The sequence below is a fragment of the Marmota flaviventris genome, chromosome 2, assembly GCF_047511675.1.
Source record: "Marmota flaviventris isolate mMarFla1 chromosome 2, mMarFla1.hap1, whole genome shotgun sequence".
Classification (NCBI taxonomy): Eukaryota; Metazoa; Chordata; class Mammalia; order Rodentia; family Sciuridae; genus Marmota; species Marmota flaviventris.
In genome coordinates, this window is record NC_092499.1 from 85,962,335 (window position 1) to 85,978,838 (window position 16,504).

General features: G+C 34.5%; 1 protein-coding gene across 2 annotated transcripts in view; it reads left to right on the forward strand.

Moving 5' to 3' along the window:
* The window catches only part of Cdin1 (CDAN1 interacting nuclease 1), a 223,499-nt gene that overhangs the window by 130,273 nt on the left and 76,722 nt on the right, over window positions 1-16,504 (forward strand). The gene's annotated exons all lie outside the window — the stretch shown is intronic.

A 16,504-nucleotide genomic window follows, 5' to 3' on the forward strand; every position in this document is an offset into this window, starting at 1 on the left:
TCCTTCCATTTCCATGCAATTTCCCTTCTCTCTCCCTTCCCCTCCCACCTCTCATCCCTGTTTAATGTTAATCTTCTTCTCATGCTCTTCGTCCCTACTCTGTTCTTAGTTACTCTCCTTATATCAAAGAAGACATTTGGCATTTGTTTTTTAGGGATTGGATAGCTTCACTTAGCATAATCTGCTCTAATGCCATCCATTTCCCTGCAAATTCTATGATTTTGTCATTTTTTAATGCAGAGTAATACTCCATTGTGTATAAATGCCACATTTTTTTTTATCCATTCCTCTATTGAAGGGCATCTAGGTTGGTTCCACAGTCTTGCTATTGTGAATTGTGCTGCTATGAACCTTGATGTAGCAGTGTCTCTGTAGCATGCTCTTTTTAGGTCTTTAGGGAATAGACCAAGAAGGGGAATAGCTGGGTCAAATGGTGGTTCCATTCCCAGCTTTCCAAGAAATCTCCATACTGCTTTCCAAATTGGCTGCACCAATTTGCAGTCCCACCAGCAATGTACAAGTGTACCCTTTTCCCCACATCCTCGCCAGCACTTGTTGTTGTTTGACTTCATAATGGCTGCCAATCTTACTGGAGTGAGATGGTATCTTAGGGTGGTTTTGATTTGCATTTCTCTGACTGCTAGAGATGGTGAGCATTTTTTCATGTACTTGTTGATTGATTGTATGTCCTCCTCTGAGAAGTGTCTATTCAGGTCCTTGGCCCATTTGTTGATTGGGTTATTTGTTATCTTATTGTCTAATTTTTTGAGTTCTTTGTATACTCTGGATATTAGGGCTCTATATGAAGTGTGAGGAGTAAAGATTTGTTCCCAGGATGTAGGCTCCCTATTTACCTCTCTTATTCTTTCTTTTGCTGAAAATGGGTCTATTTAATAAAAACACTGAGTGACCTTTAATGACCAAGAAAGAACCAAATGCTACAGAGCTCATATGGGATGTCCAACAACTACCCATTGAGAACATGTAAATGGCTACTACAAGTTCAGACCCTCCATCTGCTCTTCTGGGCACACTCAGGCATATTGTTATCAGTGGTGACTATTAAAAGCTGGAGCACAGTTTGTAGATATATCTCTCAAAGAAGATCTTAGCTGACTGACTGCAAAGAGTGAGACAAACTTTTCTTTGAATTTGACTTTACATCTTTGTTATCCTTAAAGTAATGGAAAGAATACTGGATTTGAATCCAGATTGTTCAACTTTCTGTTCCCATCACTGAGGGCAATTTGCTACTCTCCCAGAGTCCTTGTTTTCGACTCAAAAAAAATGGGTTAATAATACTTTCCTTGTCCTGTTGTTGTGAAGATCATTTATTTAGTGTATATAAAGCAGTTTCATAGTGCCTGGCAGTCAACAAAAATTGTTTTCCCACTGTCTTTTTATCCTCCATATCACTGTCTGATGGAATATAGAAGTCTTCTGATTAGATATTTTTAGTTGCCTTCTTTGCCAGATAAATTACTCAGTTAACTTTAGCATTCAACTTGGCTGACATCTTTTGGGGAAAGTTTTCTATATTCCAAGATTGGGTTTGTTGCCCCTGATGTGTTCTAATAATTTCATGGCATTTATCAAATATTGTAATTGCTTCCTTGTTACCTTCAATGTTGAGTTCCATATTATCTATTTGTTTTATCCATCTTTGGCCAGAAGTTGGAAGAATGTCTGGCCCATAGTTGGTAATGCATAGATGTTTAGTGAATGAATGACTATACAAATGAATTTACTCACACTTGAAAGGCAACAATATTTTAAGCATCTGGTAAGGATTATATAAGACATAGTAACATTAAACTTTATTAGAGCCTTTTTTTTTTCGTTTGGGCATGCCCCTCAAAATCGCAGTGAGAAAAATTGTTCATTTTTCTAAAAGAGTTTTGCATATTTTTAGGTGTATAAAGCTTTTGCAGATATATTTTGTGAATAGTAGCATAAGTGTATTTACATGAGAAGTTTTAAAATAGAAAATAACTGGTCCCCAAATGACAAATGCATTTTATAAAGTTTTTACATAAATATTTATAGTTTTATGTTGATTATTTCCTTTTCCAAAATGTCAAACTTCTCTGGTTTGAAATTTACATGGAATGCCTTGAAAATCCTAAGTAGAGAGCAGTCTGTAATTTCTATAGAGGATGCATGGAACTGGGCCTGGGGCAGAGGCCAGTATATCATGTGTCTAAATTTTTAAAGTTATATATCAACTCAACTTATATATCAACTTAATAGAATAAGATTTATTCTATCCTACATGAAGATTTGGAATTTCAGATTTGCACTAAGAATCCCAGACTTTTTATTGTTGTGCAGGTATAGGTGGCTCCACTGCACAGCCTACCACTCTTCTCTTCCTGCTTTCCACTCCACCTAGAAAAGAGTCAAGCACACACTAGTCTGCACATCCAAGCTCCATGCACATTCCCACAAACCCTGCTGGCCTGCCTAGTTATCAGGTGAATGAACCTGAAAGAGAGGGCTGTAGGCCCTAGAAGTGGTCTCAGGCTTCTTTGGTCAGGAAGTTCTGAAGTTTGCTAAATGGAGTGTGGCCTAGAAAGGACTGGGGGAACAGGTATCAGGAAGAGTGGGACCAGAGCAGAGCCTTCTAAAACTTGGATTCAGGGTACGGATCTCTCTTGACTGGGTATAAGGCACATTGTGAAAGGAAGGTAGTATGTATATCTTGCAAAGCCATTTCTTGTACCAGTATTAGGATAATGAGAGAAATGAGCACCAGAGGAAGTATGGTCTTGAAGACATTTATGTACTACTGAAAAAATTAAGAGCTGAGTTCCATCTGTCAGAGTTTTGAACCTTTGGCTCCAGAGAGTCTACTGTCTTAGAGGCAGTGCTAACTTAATACCTTCTGCCACAAGAATTGATTTGACTTCATTTCTTACCTCTAAGTATTTTTTAAAGATCAGTTATTTACTCAATGGTCTAGTGATTGCTTTCTCTGGTCTATGATAACCTGAGATGAGAGGCATTTAGAATGGGGCTGCCAAGCAGTTAGAGTTAAGGAAGGCAGTTTTCAGAGAATGGCCAAAGTTTTTCCTGTATTAAGATACTTTCAGGAAGCCTACAATTAGCCAAATCACAGATTTCCAGTTATTTCAGTCTTGTTAAAAACAAGGCTGATCACATCTGTCTTAAGTTGGAGTGTGTGCCTCAGCAATAGAAGCTCTTGCAACCTTCAATTACAGCAGCCTTGGAAGGCACTGCTGCCATATACTAACAAGTAGTCATCAGCAACAAGAGACAGATTGACTAATAATTAGCAAATGCACTGGAGAGGACTTGTATAAAGGTAAAATATAATAATTTGCTTTTCTATCTCTCCTAATGGAGTTGGATGTGAGATATTGATGTGCCATTGTTTCCGACAAATATTTGACACTACTATTAGCTCTGGTAACCTCAAAATATTTGATGAGAATAAGGGAAACATTTTCTGCATATTTAGTACTTTCATAAGAATGATTTTTCATAATAGTTAAACACCATTTTTCTGCATCTGAAATATAAATAACACCACTTTCCCCAGTAAGGAATTTATATTTTCTGCCATCCTTCATTATTTTCAATGATGACTTTAGATACACAACTAAATAAAAAGAGAAATGCTGTCTTTGGCCTTTACAGTGGTATTTGCAATAAAGAGATGGTTTTTGGGAAACTGGAATGATTTAAATCAAAGACTGAAAAGGCAAAAAAAAACAGAACTATAAGAAAATGTCAATGAATTGGTTTCTCAGATTAGAAATATATCTGATTGCTATCTTTAGACATGTTTAAGATTTTTATGAAGGAAATATATTGACCTTTTTTTTTTGTTTTACAAATTTAGAGTGAGTACCAAAGAATTATTGAAAATATGATTCTTCCTGCTCACTTACCTATGATAAAGTAACATGGTTCAGAAATGTTACCTCAAACCATATCAACAACAAAAAACAGGATTGAGTAGTTACCATAAGAATGGAAATACACCATTATGATCATCCAAAGAGGGTGAGGAAAGAATAAAAGGCCATTAACAGAAAGTGATGTCTGGAGCAGTCAGTAACCCAAAAAACTACAGAGTCTATTTCTGAGACTAATTCTAGAATCATAAAGATCATATTGAAATTCATGATAAAATGGCCTGAAGTCTCTAGCAGTGATTCTCAATCTTCACTGGGGAGCATTTTATAACATTGATGTCGGCTTTATCTGTAGAACTGATTTAATTGGTATGTGGTAGGGCCTAGGCCTTTGGGAATTTGTGTTTTGTTTGTAAAACTTTAGTTGATAATGCTGATCTGTACCTGCCATGGAAGCAAACTTCCTTCTTATCTAAATCTCAATTTTCCAGCTAGCCCAGCATTCCTAGCCTAACTGCTTCCAAACAGAGTCTTGATGAGAAAAATGATTGATTTATTAAGGAAAATTGGTTCAGATTAGCAGACATTTGCAGGTACTATCTTAATCCAGAGGAAAATGACCTCTGCCTTTGAGGGGTTGAGAGTGAGAACGGGGAAGCAAATTACAGAGGCAGCACCTAAACCCTGAGATCTATTCCTGTGCCCTTTGTGCTCCATCATGCAGCCTTGTGTCAGTCATGATGAGAAATCTGTTGGAATATACAAGTCAGTAATGGGTTCGCTATGCCAACGCTAAAAACCTCTATAGCTTATGAGGTTTAAATATTTACTTCATATTGTTGGATAGGATGGCCAGGTAGAACGTTCTCTCTTGCTTTCTCAATAGCCTATGAGTATTCAAATTATGTATCTGTGGGATCAACCTAAAATCCTGTGGTGTATACCCATACACCTAGAATACAATAACTCCCAAATTTTTGGTTCTTGAATTCCACAGAATTATGGAATTTGGGATTTGTTTTATTTGTTTGTTTGTTTTTGTTTGGTTTGGGTGTTTGTATATGGTGCATGCATTAAATCTGACTGGATTGTCTAAATGCCAGTCTGAATTCAAAATGAAAGTACACTGGAGAATTTTTGTCACTGGGATTACAGGTGTGTGTCACAATGCCTTTATATAGTCTAATTACTTTTGGGTAAATATCCACAAATAAAATGGTTGGAACATATGGTAGGTATATGTTTCCCTTTTTATGAAATGATTTAGGTGTTTTGCAAATTGGTTGTTCTCTTTTACTTTCCCACCAGTGGTTTACAATAGGTCCATTTTCTTCCCATCTTCCCCATCAGTTGATAATGGTCAGTCTTTTTAACTTAAGACTTACTAATACTTGTGTAATAATAACCTAATGTCATTTTAATTGGCATTTCTTTACTGATAAATTATATTAAGAATCTTTTTATATGCTTATTGACTTCTTTGGAGAAGTGCCTGTTCAAATCATTGACTCCATATAAATTGGTTGCTTTCTTATTACTGAGTTTTAATATGTTTTTATTATTTCAACATGCTGGATATAAGTCCTTTATCACACATTTACTTTGCACATTTTTTTCTCCTATTCTGTGGCTTGTTTTTCAGTTCACTTAATTGTTTTTCACAGATCAAAAGTTTTTAAAATTTGTAAATTCCAATATATTATTTTTTTCTTTTGTAGATTATGCTATTGGTGTTGTATCTAAAAGACAAAGGAGTCACAAAGATTTCTTATTGTATTTTCTTCTAAAAGGTTTAGAATTTCACCTTTAAGACTGACATTCATTTTCAGTTAAGTTTTATATATGCTATGATGTACAAATTGTAATTCCTTCAAGCATGTATAAATCCAGGTTTCAGCACCACTTTTTTTTTTTGTATTTTATTTTGTTTTTATTTATTTATTTTTATGTGGTGCTGAGGATCAAACCCAGGGCCTCACACACGCTAGGCGAGTGCTCTACCACTGAGCCACAACCCCAGAGCCTCAGCACCACTTTTTGAGAAGACTTCTTTTTTTTCCCATTTAAATTATCATTTCATTTTTGATCATATACAAATAGGCCTATTTCTGAATTCTCTTTTTCCTCTGTGGATGAATTTTCTGTCAGCCCCTTGTTGTCTTAATTATTGTGACATAATTTTGAAAACAAAGCATGTAAATTCTCCAGTTTTATTATTTTTTTCAGCTATTTTTTCTATTCTAGGTCCTTTATATTATCATAGGAATTTTAGAAGCAGCTTATTAGTTCTTGGAACAGCCTTTTGAAATTTTGATTGGGATTGAATTAGATTTATATATCAATTTAGAAAGAAATGATACCTTAACAGTCTTCTGAAACATAAACATGGTATTTTTTTCCTTGACTTGGGAAAACATTTTTAAATGTTTTTTAAAATCTTTAAACATTTTTCTCAGAAATACTCTATATTTTTCAGTGTACACATCTTCTTACACATTTTCTTCTCACATTGAAACTGAAGTATTTTATTTGTCTTGATACTACTGGAAATGGTTGTTTTTATTTCATTCTTCAATTATACATTGCTACTATAGAGGAACACAAAAAGATGTATATAGGTCTTTTATTCTAAAACATTATAAAATTTATTTATTAATATTTCACCCTTTTGGTAAATGCTACAGAATTTATCTACATAGATAATGCTGTCATTTGTCAACAGTTTTTATTTTTTAATTTTTATTTATTGCCTCTCTGCACTGGCTAAAATTTTCTATGTAAAAATGAACAATGGTGAGAGTAGACTTTTTTTTCTTGATCTTTGAAGGAAGCATTGGATCTTTTACCATTAAGAATAGAGTTAACTATAGATTTTTGTAGATATTTTTCATTAGGTTGAGGAACCTCCCTTCTATTCCTAATTTGCTAAGAATTTCTAATTAAAAATGAATGTTGGATATTTTTTCAATGCTTCTCTGCATCTATTAGAATGACCATATATATTTGTTTATTTGGTCTTGTTTTTAGTATAGTGAATTATACTGGTTGATCTTTTGATGTTACTTAAACTTTGCATTCCTGGAATAAAGTACATTTAGTCATAAAGCAATATCCTTTTATATTTTGTTGGATTTGATAAAATTTGTTAAGAATTTTGCATGAGCATTCATATGAAATATGTATCTGTAGTTTTTTTTTTCTTCTACATTCTTTGTCTGATTTGGTATTTTAAGTATTACTTATCTCATATATGAGTTGGGCAGTATTCCCTCCTCCTATTTAATTTTCAGAAAAAGTTTGTACAGAGGTTTTTTTTTTTAAGAATTCCCCAGTGAAGCCATCTAGGTCAGTGGTACTTTTTTTGGAAGGTTTTTAACTACAGATCAATTTATTAATTGATACAGGGATTCTGGCTATTTTTTTTCCTTACACAAACTTTGATACTTTGTTTTTCAAAGAGTTTGTCCTTTTATCAAAGTTCTTGACTGTATTGCTTGTTCAAAATATTCCCTTATTAGTCTTTTAATATCTATAGAATATGTTGTGGTGTTGCCTTTCTCATTCCTGAGGTTTAGCAATTTTATTTGTCTTCTAAAAGAATCAGGTTTTGATTGTTTTTTTGTTGAAGAATTTTTTTCTCTTTCACTAATGTCTATTCTTTATTATTTTCTTTCTTTTCCTTAATTTCAGTCTTACTTATTCTTCTTTTGTGAGTTTTCTAAGGTAGAAGGCAGAAATTACTGATTTGAATCCCGTTTTTTTTTTTTTTTTACATAGGCATTTTTTTTTTTAGTGCTATAAATTTACCTCTGAAGACTGCTATGGCTGCATCTCAGTTTTTTACACTTTGTACCTTCATTTTCATTTGATACCATGTACTTTCTACCTTTGGTCTTTTTTTTATTCATAGACATTTTTAAATGTTATTTTTTCCAAATATTTGGAAATTTTTCATATTATTTTTAGTTCTTGGTTTCTGATTTAATTCCACTGAAATCAAACTAATTTGAATCCTCTGAAATTTATTGAGATTTGTTTTATGACCCACACTATGGTTATGTCTTTTCTATATGTACTGAAGAAGAAAATTTATTCTGATTTAGTGGGGTGGAATGTCCTATAAATGTCAACTCTGTTAAATTAGTTGATAGTATTCAAGTTTTCTACAGTAGCCCTCCCTTACTCATGTTTTTCTGTTCCAGGGTTTCATATCCATGGTATGAAATATTAAATGAACAAATACAGAAATAATCAATTCATAAGTTTTAAATTATATAATGTTCTGAATAGCATGATGAACTTCCATGCCATTCTTCTCTGTCCTATCCAGGATGTGACTCATGCCTTTGTCCAGAATATTTGCATAAAGTACCTGTTTGTTAATCATTTAGTAGCTATCTTGGGCAGTCAGATTGACTGTCATTGTATCTGAATGCTTTTGATCCAGTAACCCTTATTTTACTTAATAATGGTTCCAGAGTACAAGAGTAATAACACAAAGGAGGCAACAGGTCCTAAAACATGAAACGCCATTAGCCCTGGTACTATGTGAAGTTATATATATGTGTATATTTCAGTACTATCTTCGGTTTCGGCATCCACTGGGATCTTGGAAAATGGCCCCTTCAGGTAAAGAGGGACTACTATATGTCTTCACATACGTGCACTGATCAATATTCTGCCATATCCAGGAGAAAGACCTACTGCAGGTCTGCAGAATTCTCTGTGCAGCTCTCTCCTAAAGATATTCTGCCCTACAAACCCTATGTGATTTGGTCTTCCCATTCCTCAAGTTATAGCTCCTCAACTCAGGGAGAACACTGGACTTCACCTGTGTTCATCCTTTATGCATCACAGTATAGAAAGTCTGTCCAAGAAGTGAACTGGAGCTTTTGTGTCCCATCACTCACAAATCTCAGTCCTTTATTGCTTAATGCCCAGTGTTTACAAATTGTTGTATGATCTGTTTTGTTTTTGTTTTGAGTTGTATCCATGAGAGGCTAAGCCCAGTCCCTGTTTATCCCATCTTAGAAGAAAATAGGAGTCTCAATTACAGTGTTTAGCACACACTTTAACCAGTTATAAACCAGTTTCTCTTGTTGAACATTAACTTTGTAATCTTATTTATGCCTTTTATCTTATAAATTTCACTGTTATCATAAACAAATTTTCTTAAGCATTGAAAATGAATAGAAAATTCATGAAAAATACTATGCAAATCTCATGTTTATTTCTTTTGATACACATTTCTCTCTCTCTCTCTCTCTCTCTCTCTCTCTCTCACACACACACACACACACACACACACACACACACACATTCATGTATTGTCTTCTCTTTTGCTCAGGCTTTTGAGGATTAAAATGGAATTTTTAAATCAATACTTCTTGCCCTATAGAAGAGAAGGCTTGTATGATCAAGACTAAGGTTTCATTAATGAGCATATGGTTGTTAGAAGGCATCTTTCTTTGATTCTCTGTTGGTAGCACTCAATTAGAACTTCTTCTCCCTCTTGGATAAAGTAATGCAGAGTATTATTTGACAAGATAGAGCCTTGTTTGAGCAATTATGCCTTTACTGTCCCTCTACCTGTTAAGGAACACATTTCTTCATTTCTAGGTATCTTCTGCTGTTTAATATCATTCAAGAATCTCCTGGGATAATTGACTTATAGGTTAGAAGGCTATTTTTCCTTAGTTTGCCCTTGCTCATTCCCTTCTCACATATGTGAAATATAGAAAGTGAGTCACTAATATGATTTGCATGTCTCATACTCATAAAGAGAAATCGGTATGTAGTCTACTTCATATAAGTATCCAGTTTCCAAAGTCAGCTAGAAACTAGAATAACAATATTTGTGTGAATTCCGTTCTCTTGTTTTCCTCGTTGTCCCACCTGAATCACAGACACTGAGATGTCTCTTGGGTTTTATATATTCTTATTTTCTCACATAGGATTGTACCAGAAAGTTATCTTGTTAACTCCTTTTTGCTTCTCTTTTATACTTCTGTTTGTCATTTCCTTCCCACTTCTTACTGGCAGCTGTGCTAACCACCATCAAATCACCAAAGAAAATCCCTTAATTTAATAAAAAGGATTTTTAAAAATTTTAATTTTAATTTTAATTTTTTTTTTTTTTTTTTTTTTTTTTTTTTTTTTTTAGAATTCACAAAACTTCTCAACTACTGCAAATAAGAGGCTCTCTTGGTTATCCTTGATAGCTTCAGCTATGGTATTTTAAAAGCCCTCCTTGTTGATAATGAAGGTGATAAAACTGAAGCCATTCATTGTGGGCTCTTAGGCCATTATGACATCTAGAGCCCAGGTGTGCCAGGGCAGTAGGATAGGTTGCTGAAAGGCCAAAGACTGTGCCAGGAGACAGCGTGTAAGATATAAGATTTAATGGAGAAAGCTTATAAGAAATCAATGACTTCCGTAAAAAGTGTTTAGTGACCCAGGCTAAACTGGTAGCACCTCTGTTCTTCATGGTGCCTTGCCAAGCAGTGCCCCCATCCCTTAGGATTCTGCTCCAGAAAAGAGTGCCTCTGTCCCTCATGGCACTTTGTCCTGTGGTGGTTGACTAGATGAGTGATACATATTCTCTTCATAGTGCCCCCAGTTCTGAGTCAGTTACCATGGCGGGGGGGTGGGGAGGGTGGTTATATGTGAGACTGCAGAAGTGGTGACATCATCAGCGTCAGCTGCTTAGTTTACTTGTATGACCAGCATCCCAACGAGCAGCTATCCTGGTGTACATTCAAGAAAGTACCTTTCTACAAACAACACTAACTTGTCTTCATTCCCTTTGTGCCTAAGAGAAAGCCAGTGTCTTTCAAAATAATATACATCAGGTCTTTCTGGCTCATGCTTGCTCTCATTGTTTTCTTAACTTGTCTGGGTTTTTGGGAATAGAAACAGGACATTCAGAGACATGGTATTTTACTGTTCTTCTTTTTTGAAGGACAATGTGGTCAGCTATATAAACATTGAACTCAACACTAGCCTACAATATTTGGCCAGTTCCATTTGCCTTTCATTATGTTAATGTGAAATGATACTATTTCACAATTACAAATTTCTAATGCAACAGATTCTATCAAACTGATCTGCCAGTGTTAGAATAGATACATGATTAAAATCAGTAACTTTTTATTGAGTTCTTTCTGTGTGGACACAGGATATTATGCATTTCAGGGCATAAAAGGGTGAACAAAACCTAATCTTGCCTTCAGAGACTTTAATTCAGTCTAATAGGGAAATAGAGCATGTACATAGATGATAAAATCAGCTAACATTGAGCACCAGCTGTGTTGAAGACACTGGTTTAGCACTTACATGCATTATTCACTTTAATCTACTTATTAGTTCTCTGAAGTAGATACTAGCATTTTATTTCCATTTCATATAAGGCATGGAGAAGTTAAGTGTCTGGGTGAAGGTCACAGAGTTGGAAAGCCAGAGGAAGTTTTTGAATAGAAATCTGGTATGACCAGGACCTAACTTCAGGATAGATATTCTGGTAGTACAATGCTCAGAGTGGAAGTAAGAAATTGAAGCAAGGAACGTTTTTGGTCCTACAGTCATCCATGTTGCAATAATCCATTAGTTCCCAAATTATAGTGGTAGCAGTGAAAATGGAAGAAGTTCATATAAACATAAAGAGACTGTGGAGATAATCTACAGAATTTGGCAAGTAGACCAGTGTTCAATACAACATTAATAAAAATGTATTGAGGGTTATGGAACAAAGACAATGTTGAGGTTTTAATATTGGTGGTGGAGAAAATAATGGTGTATTAAAGAATTAGGAATGGAAAAAAATAGGTGAGCAATAACTTTAGCTAGGATTCTTAGAGATGCTCAAAAGCAACTGGGCTGTGGAAGAGGAATCCAAGTAATGGATCAGAGATAACAGATTTAGGGATCTACTGCAGTAGAAATAGGTAAAGTGGTTCTTCACAGAGAGAGTAGAGAAATGCCTTTCTTTTAATAGAAAAAGAAGACAACCATAATGTGATGTCTGTGATAAAGTTTAGAGAATTGATGAACAGTATTTATGGCTCTTAGAACAAATAAAATTGTTTCTAAATTTACTGATTCTCCATCTACGTTTCTCTCATTTGAACATCTATAAGGTAATCTTCATCTGGTAACATTGAATCTCACTATTTGAGATAGTTGACTTCACATCACTTCCCTCTGTGAGTTATGTGGATTAAGAAAGTTGTTCCAAAATATAAAAACTGAGAGCTTTTAACAGTCATACTTGAAAGAAACCTTGGGAGTTGCATTTGTCAAGCAGCTAGGAAAACCATTCATGCATACCCACATCCAAAGCTCCATGGGCAGCCCAAACATAAAGAACTGAAAGGTCATTCTTCTTCCCGCAGTGTGATGGTTTGTTGACGTGTTTTGACACACCAGCACAGTGCTGAAAGGGTCTGACCTTCCTGCAACACCGAGGGACTCAGGTTTGGTCAGGACACCTGACACTCATTGCATTTCTCTATTTGCCTTTCTTCTTCTACACAGATAACACACTCCTCAAACACGAAATGCTGCCTTCAATGCAGAAATAATAAAGAATTTAAATGGATGTAAATTATTGCTTTTTAAATTCCTCTAGCCCTTTTTTCCCAGTTACTATCAAGCTGAAAACCTATCTTGAAACTATTAATGCTTTTAATTTAAAAAATTAAATTAGTTTTTCAAAATGACAAATGTGAATGGAGATTGTTAATAGCTACCAGGAGAAAATCTAAACAAATGAGGTCTATATGCTATATGTTTTATAGTCTTTCTTTATCTTCGTGATAGAAACCAATTTATTGCAGTTCAAATGTTTGAGGTTTACCTCTTAAAGTGCAAGATTAATGTACGTAGAGGAAAATCTTAGGTAGCTTTTGAAGTAATTGCCTTGTAGGTATATCATGTACTAAGAGGTCGAAGAGTTAGGTGGAGGCCAAAGTTCTGCCAAGAGACTTTTCTGTTGTGTATAAATGTGTTTTTCTGTGTTAAATTTATATACTGTGAAGTGGGGCTTTGATTAGTTACCCATATTATTTCTTAATTCAATATCACAGTGGTATAAAGACAGGAAGAAAAATGTTTATTATTAATGAATTTCTAAAATATAAAATAAATTTAATACTTTTATAAAAATGTTCTTTTTAATCAGAAGCAGCTATTTAGAAAGATTATCCTGCTGTCTCCATAGCTATTCAGTATAAAATAAATGTAATAATATTCTTCAAGCATTTAGATTACATTTTGCAAAGTGTGGAGAGTTTTATGCATTTTTCATGATATTGGAAAAGTATTCAAATATGTCAATAAGATTGTCTCCAGAAGTGATAACTGCCTGCTAAATGAAATTAAGTAAGTTTGTCCAAGGTAAGTAAGTTAGTGGCTAACTAAAATCAGTTTTAATGTTAGTTTTGAAGTACTTAATTGTTTTAACTATTCATCTGCCTTTCATATTCACTGAACTTTCCAGTAATACCCTGGACATATCCATTTTGTTTGAGACAGTTTTCTTTGTATTTTCTCCATCCTTTCAAATATTATCAAACACCAGGAAACCAAGTGCCTGCTCAAAATGGCTCATGTTCAGCTTCTGTCTACCCTACCACGTGGCTTCAGCTCCAGTTTATCTGGTATTCCTTGTGCATATGAGACCTTAAGTTTGTGTGCTATGATAACTGACAGCCCCCATCCTACTCTGCCTGACCAAGACTGGTCACACACACTGTGCTGTGTCAAAGCATGGCCACTCTGCATGCTTTAAATCTCAGGATTTTATGTTTGGTTTTTTGTTTTGTTTTGTTTTGTTTTGTTTTTGTTTTTTGAGAGAGAAATTTTTTTAATATTTATTTTTTAGTTTTCAGTGGACACAACATCTTTATTTTATTTTTATGTGGTGCTGAGGATCGAACCCAGCGCCCTGCGCATGCCAGGTGAGCGTGCTACCACTTGAGCCACATCCCCAGCCCAATTTTATGTAATTTTTAGTTGACATTTATTTCTGACATTGTAGATGTACTTATTCTCATTGTAGAATCCTTATCTACATAGGAATGGTTGAAAACCTCTTTTCCCTTAACTGTTACATAGATTAGTTTTATTTAACAATGACAGGTTTTACTACTGAAACTCCAGTGGCCAAATCTTTTTTATTCATTCTCCATTCAACACTGCAACTCCAACCCATCACTGTTCCTGCTAATTGCTTGATTACACAGAAAATCCACATAAACTATAGTAGAGCCCAGTTTAAAGCATACTTTTTTGAATATAGAAAACAGTCTTTATAACTGGGTTTATTAGTGATTCAACATCTATACACTTCTTTGCTCCAAATCCACCCGTAAGTACACAGGCATAAATTAACCCAACTGTTTCTACTATTATGGCCTTTTATCTACATCTTTTTCTCAGAAAGTACACCACAAAGTTCTGTCATTTTGTCAGGTTCCTGGCCTTCTTTTATAAATTTGTAGTAAAATTTCTTTCATTATAGTGAGAAAAAAAATTCTATCAATTATTTTAAAAAGCAATAATTCATTATAGTTGATCATAAATGTCAGGAAGCAAAGACCCAGCTGAAGCATTTTGTCACTAATCATGCTGTTTTTCTTCTAATTAGTTAATTTACATTTTACAAATTAAGGGTAAAATTCAGACAGAAGATAACATCATAGCTTTAACTGACCTATATTTGTATCTGCCAAATTTAAGTTAATTAGAAATGTAGATGCTGTTTGTTTTATCTGTCAGAAAAGCTCATCTTTTTGCTTATAAAAAAAAAGAAAGTAGACGTACTTTTTCCTCCTCAGCATTTATCATCTAAATAATAGTCTTGCCAAGATGGCAGCCTCATAATAAACTCTTTTCAGTGGAGTGATGGGTAATGAAGCTTGCTTGTGAAGGCAGCGAAAAATGTTGTCTGGCCAAATGCATGAATATGATGGCTAGAGAATCAGTGGACTTTCTCAGTCATCAATCTTTTTAGTAGCCTCTTATACATCTGAATATTTTGATAGATGATCTAGTAATTGAGTTATCTATCTTTCTAACTATCAGAGTTGCATAAAAATTATTCTCACATGCTACTGAATATTAAATATATTAGGCATCCAGTAAATTTTTCATAAAAGGGCCAAAAGGTGAAACATTTTTGTTATTCTGTAAATACTTTTTAATATATTGAGTGTTAAACCCTCTGAAATATTCAACTATTAGCTTCCACTATGAAAAGCATGTATATAACTTTTTTTAAAAAGAGGATGTACCTATTATAAGGAGGACATATAATAGTTACTATGGATACTAAAAAGTAGACTCTGGTAAATGCATGGATACAACTTGGTAATGCATAATGGAATGCACTTAGACTCAAACCTCATGGTTGTGTTCAACACCACATCATTAATATGACATACAAGAAGCAATAGATGACACAAGTGCTAAGGGTGACTGCATGCACCCATCATTTTGAGAGGATGAAGATCCTACCCCACCAAAAAAAAAAAAAAAATAGCTGGCCAAGTATTTTTGTAATACACAAGTAGTTCTTTCCTCTCATATGGCTTTATGTTGGAGGGTTTTTTTTTTTAATAGTATACAGCTCTATTAAAAGCTTATCAACAAGTGTACTTCACTGAGCAAGGACAAATGGTAGTAAATGGATTTCTTAACAACCCCCACCCCATCCCTTCCAACTGTCCATACTTCTTCAAGGTGACCTTGCAGTGATAACTTCCCAGTCCCCCCAATATTAGAATAGTTCTACCCTAGGAGAGCAGGAATTTGTTTGCAGGTCTGAAGGGTTACCAATCCTGTGCCTCTTGAAAGGCACTCAAATGAGCAGGGCCTTGTAAATTGGATTTCTATTAGCCAGCCCTGATGATAGCTCTTCATCAGTGGGATGGGAGGAAGTGCTATCAATAGCACCAGCTCTAAATACATTTGCTTTTTTTTTTTTATTCTCTCATCCAAAAGGGTGATGAATGCTAAAATCACCAGAATTAATTGTGTAGAAGGCTTTAAATAATCCTTAAAATGTGAACAATTATTTTTAAGTGCTTTCAACTTGAACAGCACTTGGAATGAAAAGCAAAGGCACAATGGTCAATAACAAATATGTAAGAATGTTTCAAACCTTGTTTTCTCTATTGTTCATAACATTGATTTCAGTTCACAGTTGTGCTGTGGCAAAAGTTGGAGATGGCAGACTTTTTTCCTCTTGATTTTATGGATTGAAAAAAATAATAATTGAGGAGGATAATACCAGTTGTGGAAATCCCGCTGTGGGTTACATCTGATGAAACCTATTTTCCTCTGGTGGTTTCATCTTTCTAATTTGAGGAAGTTTTGCCTCTATAATTTGTGGCTGGGAAAACTATTAATTTTATTGTAAAAGTCATAGCAGAGAATTTTAAATTCTTAGATATCTACTTAAAACTATACATTTAAAACAACTTGAAATGATCATATTGGGGAGGTTTGGGGGTAGGGAATAGTCTTTTCTTAATCAAAGTAGCAAACATCTGTGTTCTTTCTTGCCGGTCTTTTGATTAGCATGGCCTCATCCATCACTGGTCTTTGATATGAACACCAAGAAG